Source organism: Cydia fagiglandana, chromosome 9, assembly GCF_963556715.1.
Source record: "Cydia fagiglandana chromosome 9, ilCydFagi1.1, whole genome shotgun sequence".
In the NCBI taxonomy this organism is placed as follows: domain Eukaryota; kingdom Metazoa; phylum Arthropoda; class Insecta; order Lepidoptera; family Tortricidae; genus Cydia; species Cydia fagiglandana.
In genome coordinates, this window is record NC_085940.1 from 17,490,328 (window position 1) to 17,501,737 (window position 11,410).

The following is an 11,410-nucleotide window of genomic DNA, read 5'->3' on the forward strand; positions in this document are numbered from 1 at the left end:
TGTAAAGTCCCTAAGATACTATTATATCCCATTAAACGGGTTGATCAACTATTTCTTGTTGTTATTCCGTCCCATCAGCCAGGAGACAATAGTAGCATAGTTTCTTAGAAGAGCTGCTGTACCATGTTCTACAAACATGCTTAGTAGATGTCCCATTATAAAGGCCTTATAACTACCAAAAAATTCAAGTTTGGTTCATTTAAATACGAAATAACTAGTATTTTAAGAGTGACCCAGGAGACCGTAACCATGGCAACTAGTGCCAGGTAAAGTTGATTCACCCAAAATTAAAAAAAAAACAAGTGCAGTGATATACACGCATCAGCTTTCAGCTGCTAGTGTATTAAACAATATAATATAATAATAATAAAATAAACCATTTGAAAACGCTGTAATTAGATTAGCAGCCTAAAATGCAAGGGACACAATCAAATTTTACAACTCTCCACAAGTAATCAAAACACCTTATGGATTCAACATGTCTCATGTGTTTTAATGACAATGGGAAAACATCCTGATGAAGATTCCTTGAAAAATTATGACGGAGCTTGCATTTTACAGTGTTACAACAGGACAAACATAATAAAAATTATTTGCCGAATATTCAGTGCTTAAACTGAAAAATTCTGCTGAATATGAACATTGGAAAACTTGCAGAATACCATATAAGTGGCCAATCTCTTATGCAGATTGTCTACTTATACAATATTTATACCGAGTTTGCAGATTGTCTACTTATACGGAATTTATTCCGAGTGTCTTACCAATCCCATAGTCGGATACCCGTCTCCAATAAGCGCATTCTAATATGCCTATCTAAAGAAGGAACTATCTTTAATAAATGCATAAACTTATCAATTTAGGGTTATAGATAGTCTCAAGGCTTAGGTTTTAATAAATAAACTATTCAGGCGTTTGTGTTCAATAGGTCTAGGTATGAAAGAGTAAAACGAAAAGTTCGCGTAAATAACACATAGCGCTTCTTTTTTCTTGTAACTAATTTTTTTTTGGAGAAGAGAAGATCTCCTTTCCAGGAGAAGATTGACTGTATCTTGACCCTATGTAAGTGTGATTAAAAACCACAGAAATTCCCTAGAGATTTCATTCTCTAGAGAGTAGATACAGTCAACTTTAAAAATATGGTTGTATAAATCATCTCAAAAATATGTCCCATTAACTCTTATGTCAGTGAATTAAGAACAACCGGAAATATTTTTGAGTAGGTTGTCTACACCCATATTTTTACAGTTGGCTGTACCTAAAGTTCGTTTTTTTTTAGCATTAGAAAGAACTTGCAAGAAGGTAAGCGATCTTGGCATGTCTTTTAATTGAAAAACGCTTTTTAAAAACTAAAAACTATTACTTATGAAAGCAGAAGAATATAAATGATCGTATTAGATTCATAATTGTTACATATTTGCCGTAATTTATTTTTAAAATGTGTTTTTCAATTAAAAGACACATCAAGATTGTTTACCTTTTTTCTAATGCTAAAAAAAGCGAGGTATACGTCAAAAAGTTTTAAATTATATTTCCACTCACGGCTATTAGTAGCATAGCACGACTCGACTATTATTATTTATTACAGTACATATTACTTCATAATTTTACTGTACGAAATGTCTAATTTAGAATTGTATGCATATGCAGTTTTTTCTAATCTTACACCTTATAAAACAAAGTCCCCGGCCACGTCTGTCTTTCTATATGTTCGCGATTTTCATGCGGTTTTCACCTATCAATAGTGATTCTTGAGGATGGTTTAGGTGTATAATTTGTTATGGTTTCGTGTAACCCGTGCGAAGCTGGGGCGTGTCGCTGGTCCTAATAAATCCCAAGATATAATAAAAGGAAGAGTGGTCCACAAAAGTTTAGATGGTCGAATGATTTAACAAGAATAGGAAGAGGTAAACGGATGCAAACAGCAAAAGAAAGAAACAAATGGAAAGCTATGGGGGAGCCCTAAGTCAAAGGACGAGTTGAAGTTAAAGTTATGAAATCGAATTAATTATACTATGTACCAACTAATATATATAATAATAAAGGCTAATTATTACAATTTCCTACTCTAGAATAGAACTGCTCTAAAATAAACAGTAGCAGTCACTAAAAGATTCCTCGTAACAAAGATTAATCTCAACATATTACGTTGATTAGCGTAGACACGAGACTAATTTCACATCATTTTGTAGCATCTTATTATCTCCGCGGCCTTGGATATGCCGAGAACTGAGGCTTGCCTGCATTCCAAGCCTTATTGTTTAGCTCTGATTATTATATTTACCTGTATGTAGAGCCATATAGAGTTCCGTAGTAGCAAATCGGCACACAGTAGTTAAGTATAATAAAATGAATTATACATAGACAGAGTTTTATTAAATTCATCTTTCCATGACATCTTTTAATTAAATTTAAAGAAGACCTTCGCATTTGCAAAGATTAAAGAAGGATATATTTGCGACGCGTATCTATTTCATGAGTTTAGTTCACTTTATAGACGTTTCCTAGATTTTACATAATAATCGTTTAGTTCTCAATCGTTAACTCATCTCATCACTATAGTTAAACGTGATCCGTAGATTTGCTATAACTAGGGTAATTGGAGTTTAAACGCTGATTAATCTGTAGTTTGTGAATGTCCAGTGCGCGTGTCTGCGGCGCATACTAGTGGGAGGCCGTGGGCGACACGTCGAGGTGCCAGAAAGATAATTTATCACTTGCTGAACGAGAAGTGCAGTCCGGATGTCACGCGCACCCCATATGGGGTAGATTACGACAGATCGTAAATTTAAACTTTAGGAGAATACCGCATTTATTAACGCCGAATTGGCTCGTGCACATAGATTTTCATACTTCGAACTTTATGTTATCGGTCAAATATAGGCTTATTTAAATACTAAAAATCGGGTCCTTTCTAATATAAACTAGTGGCTCTGTGTGTTGTAGACATCGCGACTGTCGCGGTGGCGGTGTCGTGATACTTCGTGCGTAAACAAATAGTCATATCGATATCAAAAGAGTTTTTTTTCTTTTTGAGACATGTTTACAGGGTAAATGGTAAAAAATGCAGAAAAATTATATTGCTGGTTTAGGCGATATTTAGTTTTTACTAGTATTTAATTTCCGTACGCCCTGAAAGAGTGACGTTCCTTCATTGATATGTTAATACCAGAATGGGCCATTAAGCGAACAAGCCTTCCCTTTTTTGTCTTCGTTGCCTGCTTCCATTACAATTTCATGAACAACTTTAAAGTTAGAGGCCAACGATTTGTCAACGTTATTGAAGGTTCATTTGTTTTAATTTGTCACCCGTGTTTGTTTACTCGTTCGGTACACAGAAAAAACATGTTTGTATATTTTGCTCAATTCAGCATTTCAATCGTGTCATCACGGGCTGGTTTTAGTTCAGTTGCATTTATATTTCGGCGAATTATAGCCCATAAATGACAACAACAGTATATTGTTGCAATCAGTGCTCCACAAAGTAAATTCCACTAATAATAAAACATCAGCAAAATCGCTACGACAGTTGCGGAACGAATTCTACAAACCATATGAGTCAAATCGAAAACATTTGTATCGGGAAAGTAATCGCAATTAATTATGAGTAATCAGCTGGTGATTCAATTAGAATACCTATTGCAGCTTATCAAATATGGGTCTTCGATTAATAAACATAGTTTCTTTTGCTAAACTATTATAAATCTCATGAAACAGGTAACTTTGACTCCTTTTAAAAAATAATTTAGGCTATTTGATGGGTCAACATATTCTAAATTCAATTAAATAACATCTTTTTCACGGATGTTTAGTTACACAAACGAGTCTACCGGTCTTCCGCGACATAATTTCATTGTATATTTACCGTAAATTCCGACGTTTAAATGAAACAATATCCCGACAATGAAATTATATCGCAGTATTCGCAGTAGACCCGTTTGTGTATTTTAAATATATGTACAAAACGCGAGAGTTTAAAGTGTTCTTTTTCACGGACTTCATTATACCACAATCTTGAGTGTTTATACATTTGTACGAATCAGATGTTTATCTACCGTTTTTGCCACTTGAACTAGAATAAACTCGTGCTCGAATCAAGTACCTTCGTCCCTAAATTAACTTACATTTCGTAAACCTTATTGCAAAGTTATAAGGTCTAACAAAGGTCAATTAATAGTGATTCTGGTAGCATGTAAGCGATGTTATAACCATATTATAAGTTACGTAGCAGTTGAAACAATGAGACAAGCCGGCGGACCGCGACGGCTCGCAGGAGCTGGGGTATATCGTTACATCGAGAGGGTCGAGAGCGAATAATGTCGCTTCACATGAGTAGACCTACGCAGTAGCAACACTAGGTTTGTGATGTTACCTAGTTAGAACCCATTGAAAGAAGAAATTATAGTTCTTTGAGAATAAAATAAATAAAATAAAATAAAGTAAAATAAATTAAGTCCTGTAGAAAACTAGTCTAGATAGGCAAGTGGAGCGAATCCCATTTTTACACAACTGCCCAAAAAAGGAGTGTAATAAAAATAAATTAATTTTGTATTAAGCAGAAACGCCTGTAAACGACACTAAAACGTAATCCACAATAATGTTTAAATCAATAAATAAATGTTCAATTTTGATTTACATACATCAGCTTTTAATGTTTACATGGTTATATGTCCAGACTAAAGCAATAAATCATCCAACTTTTACTATCTTAATTGACATTAAGTAACCAAACCAAGTTGTGAACCTACGCAAAAAAAAAATAGCCCAACCAAATGGACAACTCACTTCGTGCCATTGTAATCGTTTGTTACGTGTAACAGAACGGATTTAGTAAGTTTTCTCTATTTCATCAAGCCGTTCCAAAAAGGATGCGGTACGGGCCATATAACTCATGGAGAGTTGTTGGTTCCTTTTAATTTTGCAGAAAACACTTAGTTCTTCTCAGAACGCTTGTGTTCACGTGACAATAAAAGACATGGTGAAAATGTGGTGAAAATTATTACTATTTTTAGTAAGGAATTATAGCTAAAAATTCTATTTATAGATAACCGTATAAGAATTAACCTAGTTTGAATGCGTTGATTTAAAGACTATTCTAGTTATTTTTGATAAGTAGCCTTACTTATCTAAATCTACCTACAATCCAATACCTATGACTGACATAATTATGGCTGGAAATGAAGGTCATCCATGTTCAAGGTTTTATTGATTAAAGTACCTACTACCGTAAATTAGCAAATTACCTTTGTCCAATCGATTCTCTACGCTCAAGCGATGGATTCGACCGTTTCCGTGCGTAATGTCATTTAAATGATAATTATCATTGTCGAAAGACATCAGTAATTCAATTATTTAATTGAAAAGTAAAACGACTAGCGGATGGCGTCGGGATCTTGGTCAGATTGGTTAATATACTAAATCATATGTAAAATGAGAAAATTGATTAAATGAAATGCTAGGGATTTCATTTTACCTTCGAAGTCTGTGTACCAGTACAAGTAGCGCAACTAGTTACCATATTTTCATTCATCAAATGGACAATATCTGTAAGTCCATTTCGATTCCTTATCTTTAAATCTATTCTGCTGGCAGCCTAAAGTTCAAAAAATGATAAACTACCGTCTAATTTAAGTTATTTTTTTTTGTTGTAGTTTCCCTCTTTTATTGTATGATTGTATTTTGTAATCTGTGTTGAAGTGCGTGTTGTCACTCGTCTAGTTTTAGTTTAGATGTAGATTAGTTTTAAGTCAGGTACCCACTGAAAATCAGCGTCATGGCTTGCCGTGGCATTATGCTGAGTGGGGATCCTGTTTAGCATCTAAGTAGTTTATGTAACTTGTTCTGTGTGTTATTCTATACCCAGATGTTAAATAAATGTATTTCTTCTTCTTCTTCTTCTTCTTAAAGTAACCTGAGCAAATCTGGGTTACAATTAACAATCTGATTTTCCAGCTAATTTAGTTAACTATCGAACACAGTGAAGAATTATAAACGGCATTAATATACCCCGGTCCATATCCCGGTCGAAAGACTAGTGAAACTAACCGTGAATCATTTAAAACTGTGATAATACTGATAATTAACGCAGTAGGTGATCTATTTGCCAGTCGTTTTGTTACAAGCTTTTATTTTCTTAGTATACTAAGGGCCACTTGCACCATTCACTAACCCGAGGTTAACTGGTTAAACCTGGGGTTACCATGGTTAAATAGCAGTACAATTAACCCCGGGTTAGTGGGATGGTGCAAGTGGCGCTAAGGACCACTTGCACCGTTTACTAACCCGGGGTAAACCGGTTAAACCTAGAGTTACCATGGTTACCGGTACAATTTGACACTGGGTTAATGGTTTAACCGGTTAACCCCGGGTTAGTGGGATGGTGCACGTGGCGCTAAGAAACCAAAACGTCCGGCAAATTTACTGATAGATGTTTACGTACTACTAAAGTACTAAACATAAACTTGTTACTGGTATATACAGCCATAAATAATAAATTGTATTTCGTTGGTTATTCCTTATGCGCTAAACAGGACGCCATCGGGAATGTCCCGTTCTGACGTAACGGGACAAAGCCCTGTAGTATTTGAGGGCAGACCAATTAAATACGCTACAACAAGTTTTATAGTCGCGTAAAATACGCCTTGGGCACGATTCTTAGAAAAAACGGGAGAGTGGATAAAGTTTATGTAAATTCTAGATGAAGTTTATGTGTATAAATTTGGAACAGGAAAATTCTAGGGGCCCACTGATTAACAGTCCGCCGGACGGTATCGGCCTGTTAGTTGTTCGGAACTGTCAAAATTTTGTTCTAACTGACAGGCCGATACCGTCCGGCGGACTGTTAATCAATTTCTCAGATAGATAAAGAGATTCTTACATCACTAATCGACTAAGCCATGCCATAAGTAGTAAGTATTAGACGAATCTGGGTTTGTACATGATTGTGCTTAACTAAATTAATATTGGAGGTTGCGTTGCTTAACCAAAAATCAGCATACAAGTGTACCTACTTGGTAGTCAGCATCAATAAAGTAATCTGGATTTCTTTTCCAAATAGACATAGACATCCAATATGGATCCGGTATGGGGTCCAATACATTCCTCGACTGTTCTCTTTCAGCACAGACTCTGTTATTATGGACAGCTATTTATCCATTTCATTTCTCTGCAAACCTCGAATTCATACGCTCTAGATAATTAGCACTCTTGTCACTGTGTCCGATTAGATAATATCGTATGTCACCAATTATCATGTAAACGACACTAATGAGCCAAGTTACGAACGATATAGCAGCGTTTGGAGTTATTGCACCCATAGGAAATAAAAAGGTGTCGTAATTTTATAGCCATTCGATCTGACGTTTGAGTCGTTTGACTAGCAGATGGCCTATAAAAGTCAGCCTACGTTTCTCTGGATTTATACAACACATATAAATATTTATAATGGTTTTAATTGAAACAGCTTGGTAACCATTTTTTTATCCAACATTTCTTATCTAGTTTTCGGATAATACATTTGCTGTTTTGTTTCGTGAACTATAAATTGTGTTAGCGGATCTATTATCTACACAAGTCAAGAATGAGGGTAATGTTCTTAAATTGAATATAATGTATGATTATTTCTTTAACTCTGTTTGTTGTGACATCACGAATCTCCCTCGTGTTAGATATTTTCTCCAATATTTCTCTTTCCATTCAAATTCCAATCTAAAAGCACACGAAGATAAGCACAAATTATTTTTGTTCTTTAGGTATCTATTAGACTGATGCCAAGATATTTACTTGCAATTTGTAATTGTGTACCAATAAATCCATTAAAAAAAAACCTGAATGTTCGTAGTTGAATGACACAAGCAAAAGCTATCAAAAGCAAAACACAAGTATGTTATTAAAACTCGTATGAAGATATGCCCTTTTGTCTTAGCTTGGCAACACATTCGTGAGATTCGTGTAAATGATTCCTTACACACGCCAACATTCCACTACCCTACATACCAAATGGAAGATTGATACCTATAAGCATTTAAAAATATCTAATCCGTATCATACACTCCATTACCGTGAGTGCGGGATGAGATTTATCTGCTAATGTGCCAGAGCATTGATTGAGGAAGAATTTAGGTGTAGGATAAAGGAATGAAAATAGGCCGGATTAAGATCATTCGAGACCCGTGGTTACAATCCAATACTTCCAAGATTCGACAGCTTAGATTGTTGCATGGATAATGAAGAAGAATCGTCAGCCAATAAAGTTTATTTGGCTCTTGTACTATTGTACCATCGCCTACAGTGTTAACTGTACATCGGTGAACCTTATGCCTTTTGGAATAAAGTCCACCGATGTACAGTTAGGAGTGTTGCTATTTGTACTTACGATTTCATTATATTGAAAGTATCCAATAACCAAATCCAATATGTTTATTCGCTAATCCGCATATAAATTTTATTGCTTTATCTTATCGTGTAATACTTAGGTTTACATAGTTGGAGAGGAATCTTAAAAACTATAATCATGTAATATGTGCAATATTACGCCTTTATAATTATATGTCATATCACGTGTGACTTAATGAATGACATGATTGCACTTTTACCCTCATTATCACCACGCCTAGTAATTTATATCTCATATTATTATATTTTATGATGTCAATGTCATGTTTATTTATAAAGATGACCGTGTTATCAATTCTCGTTAATCATACATTAAACAACCAAATGTAGTGAAGGTGTGAACCGTGTTAATTAATAACTTTCCATACATTTACATTGTGGACCGCGCCCTGGTCACTTCACAAAACATTTGACAGTGCTGCTAGAACTTGATCCCGACATCAGTAAGAATTTTGCGTGATCAAAGATCAGTGACAAACTGGTTGCTAACCTAAAAAAACCCTGAAGGTGTAGTGGTCCGAGCGTTGTCCCTTGCGTGATACTTGTTTTATTTTCGACTTGACATATCAGGCGATGTCACTCTGGAAGGTAAACTTTAATTGTATTTTGCAATTCTTCCGGCGAGTGAATCTGTAATGTTCACAAATCAGTGTCAGCTGTCGTAAAAGCCAATACTATCGGATATTTTAATCAACTATGTACTGCTATAGGGTTAAGGGAAAAGTGGGACCTGTTTTTTGATTGAATTTATATTGCACAAACATCGAACAGTTTCAGTCATATATGGAAATGATAACAAAAATAAAGAAAGTTAAAGGAATTTATCATCATGTTTAAATAATTGCATGATTTTAAACAATCTAAACACTCATATGAAATATTATAATGAATGCAATGAACACTAATTAATATTCCATTGACATCGATAGATATGTGAGTGGCATCTGACTGTCATCAATTTCATTACCGTTGCAAAAGTAATTGATCTTATATTGTCGTAAAGGTATTATGACATGACCTTAGTTTAGCTGTTTTGTGATTATGATTATTTTATGTTTACAATTCCATTATTTAATACAAATGTTTCAAAAATTACGAAATTTCCATTCCACACGTGGTAATTTTGGGAAATTCTTATAATTATTAGTGAAAATTAAATCACTTTACTTGTGAAATTTTCCTGAAATTTCCGAGAGCTTAACAAAGTCCGACAATTCCGTCAATGCAGTCCGTCTATATGTAGGTATAATGATGACGAAATTCCAAGACCCAGAATTAAGATTCGTTATTTCTAAATTATTATCTGATTATCAAACCTATTTGTATTTACAGCTATAGGAATTCATAGTTACATCCTTAATAAAGATGTTGACAATGTAATTCTGATATGGCACAACTTGTAAATGCAACTTTGTACTAACATTAACAAGCTCAACATATTATTTATACGTAGGAATAACAGCGGTTGCAGTAATAAGAACACCTCTATCCATTTGTTATCGTTAGCGGGCTGCACCATTATCACCAATCAACCAGTAATTGTTCTAGGGCTGATGCGATCAAGTTCTACATTGACCATTAAAAAAAATCGGAAATATTAAAGCCTTTCGTCAAACAAAAAAACGATTTAATGAGGACTGATTTCAGTCATTTCTGGAAGAAAATATTTACAAAAAGTATAGGTAGGTACTTTTATATTAACGTCTACACTTTTGGTGTTAAGTTCATTCTATGATGATTTGCAGGGAAACCGGCACTCCTGTTTAAATGTTCTTCGAACCAAACTGCAAATTTGTTTACCAAAGCATCAAGTGCGCATCCATATGTACGCACCTGCACAAAGCCGGATTATACACAGGAAAACGGCGAGGAAATCTAAATACCTTTTGAATTATGATGCATTATTACTAGGTATAAACAAGTCGCATTACGCAGCCCTGATCTCTTCACCCACGCGCTGCAATATGCAGTAGAATCCCTCTTGCCCACCAGCCTGCCCTGATTCACATCGATAACAGACCAGTATAACTTTATCCACCGATTAGACACACTTCCTACCAATATCAAGGTCAATCTATACTGGAAGTGAGATATCTGTTGGATACAAAATGTGTGAATAGATAGGCAGTGTGGGTGCTAATGAGACGCCTGCGCTGCAGCTCAAGGACTCCCTTCTACTACGAGGAAGGAAGCCATTTAGCTTGTGCAAAGGCGCTGTCACCGTTTGATATATTATTCGAAAATGATACGTGAAACTTGAGCTACACCTGAAGGTTTTGCGAAAGGAGGTGGACTGACTCTTGTCACTTAATACACTTCACTCACTTACTTCTTACTCGTATCACTTATTATTTTTTTATTGTCTTTACATTTTTGGTAGCCAGTACGTCCCAGGCGTGCGTCTAACAGACAAATCAAATACCTTTTGTGCAGAAAAAAGTAGGTAAACGGAAACTAAAATAGACAAAATAGCAATGAACACGGAAAACCAGCACAAGGTTGCGCCTATTATTTCTACCTGATGGGACATGGGACTTATGGGATGCCAGGGCCAAAGGTGAAGCTATCGGTTCAGTAATATTTATAATTATTTATGATTCGCCCATATACTCTTGTTTTGTATGGGAGTTAGGGACCTAAATAGTATTTGTCACAGAAAACAGACGATGGAACCGAGATCCACTCTTCAACACATCGGTGGTCTTCCTCCTGACAGTGTAGTTTCGTTGGATTTTGTTGTTTCTTGTTGCGTGGAATAAACCATTAGCTTCGATAAAAGACCTGCATACATCTCCTGAAACAAAATTCAAAAGTCTAGTATGGCAAACTTTAATAATGCATACAAGATCGCGGCAATCACTGCATCTCGCGTCTCCACAAAATGTGTCACATCCATTAATCACAGGCTCTCGCAAACGCGTTTCCGTTCTTGATCTTCAGCTCGTCTAGTATTCTTCACGGAGTGACGCAGGCAATATAATTTGTGTAGAGTTATTCCAAAAGTTCTATTTCGGTG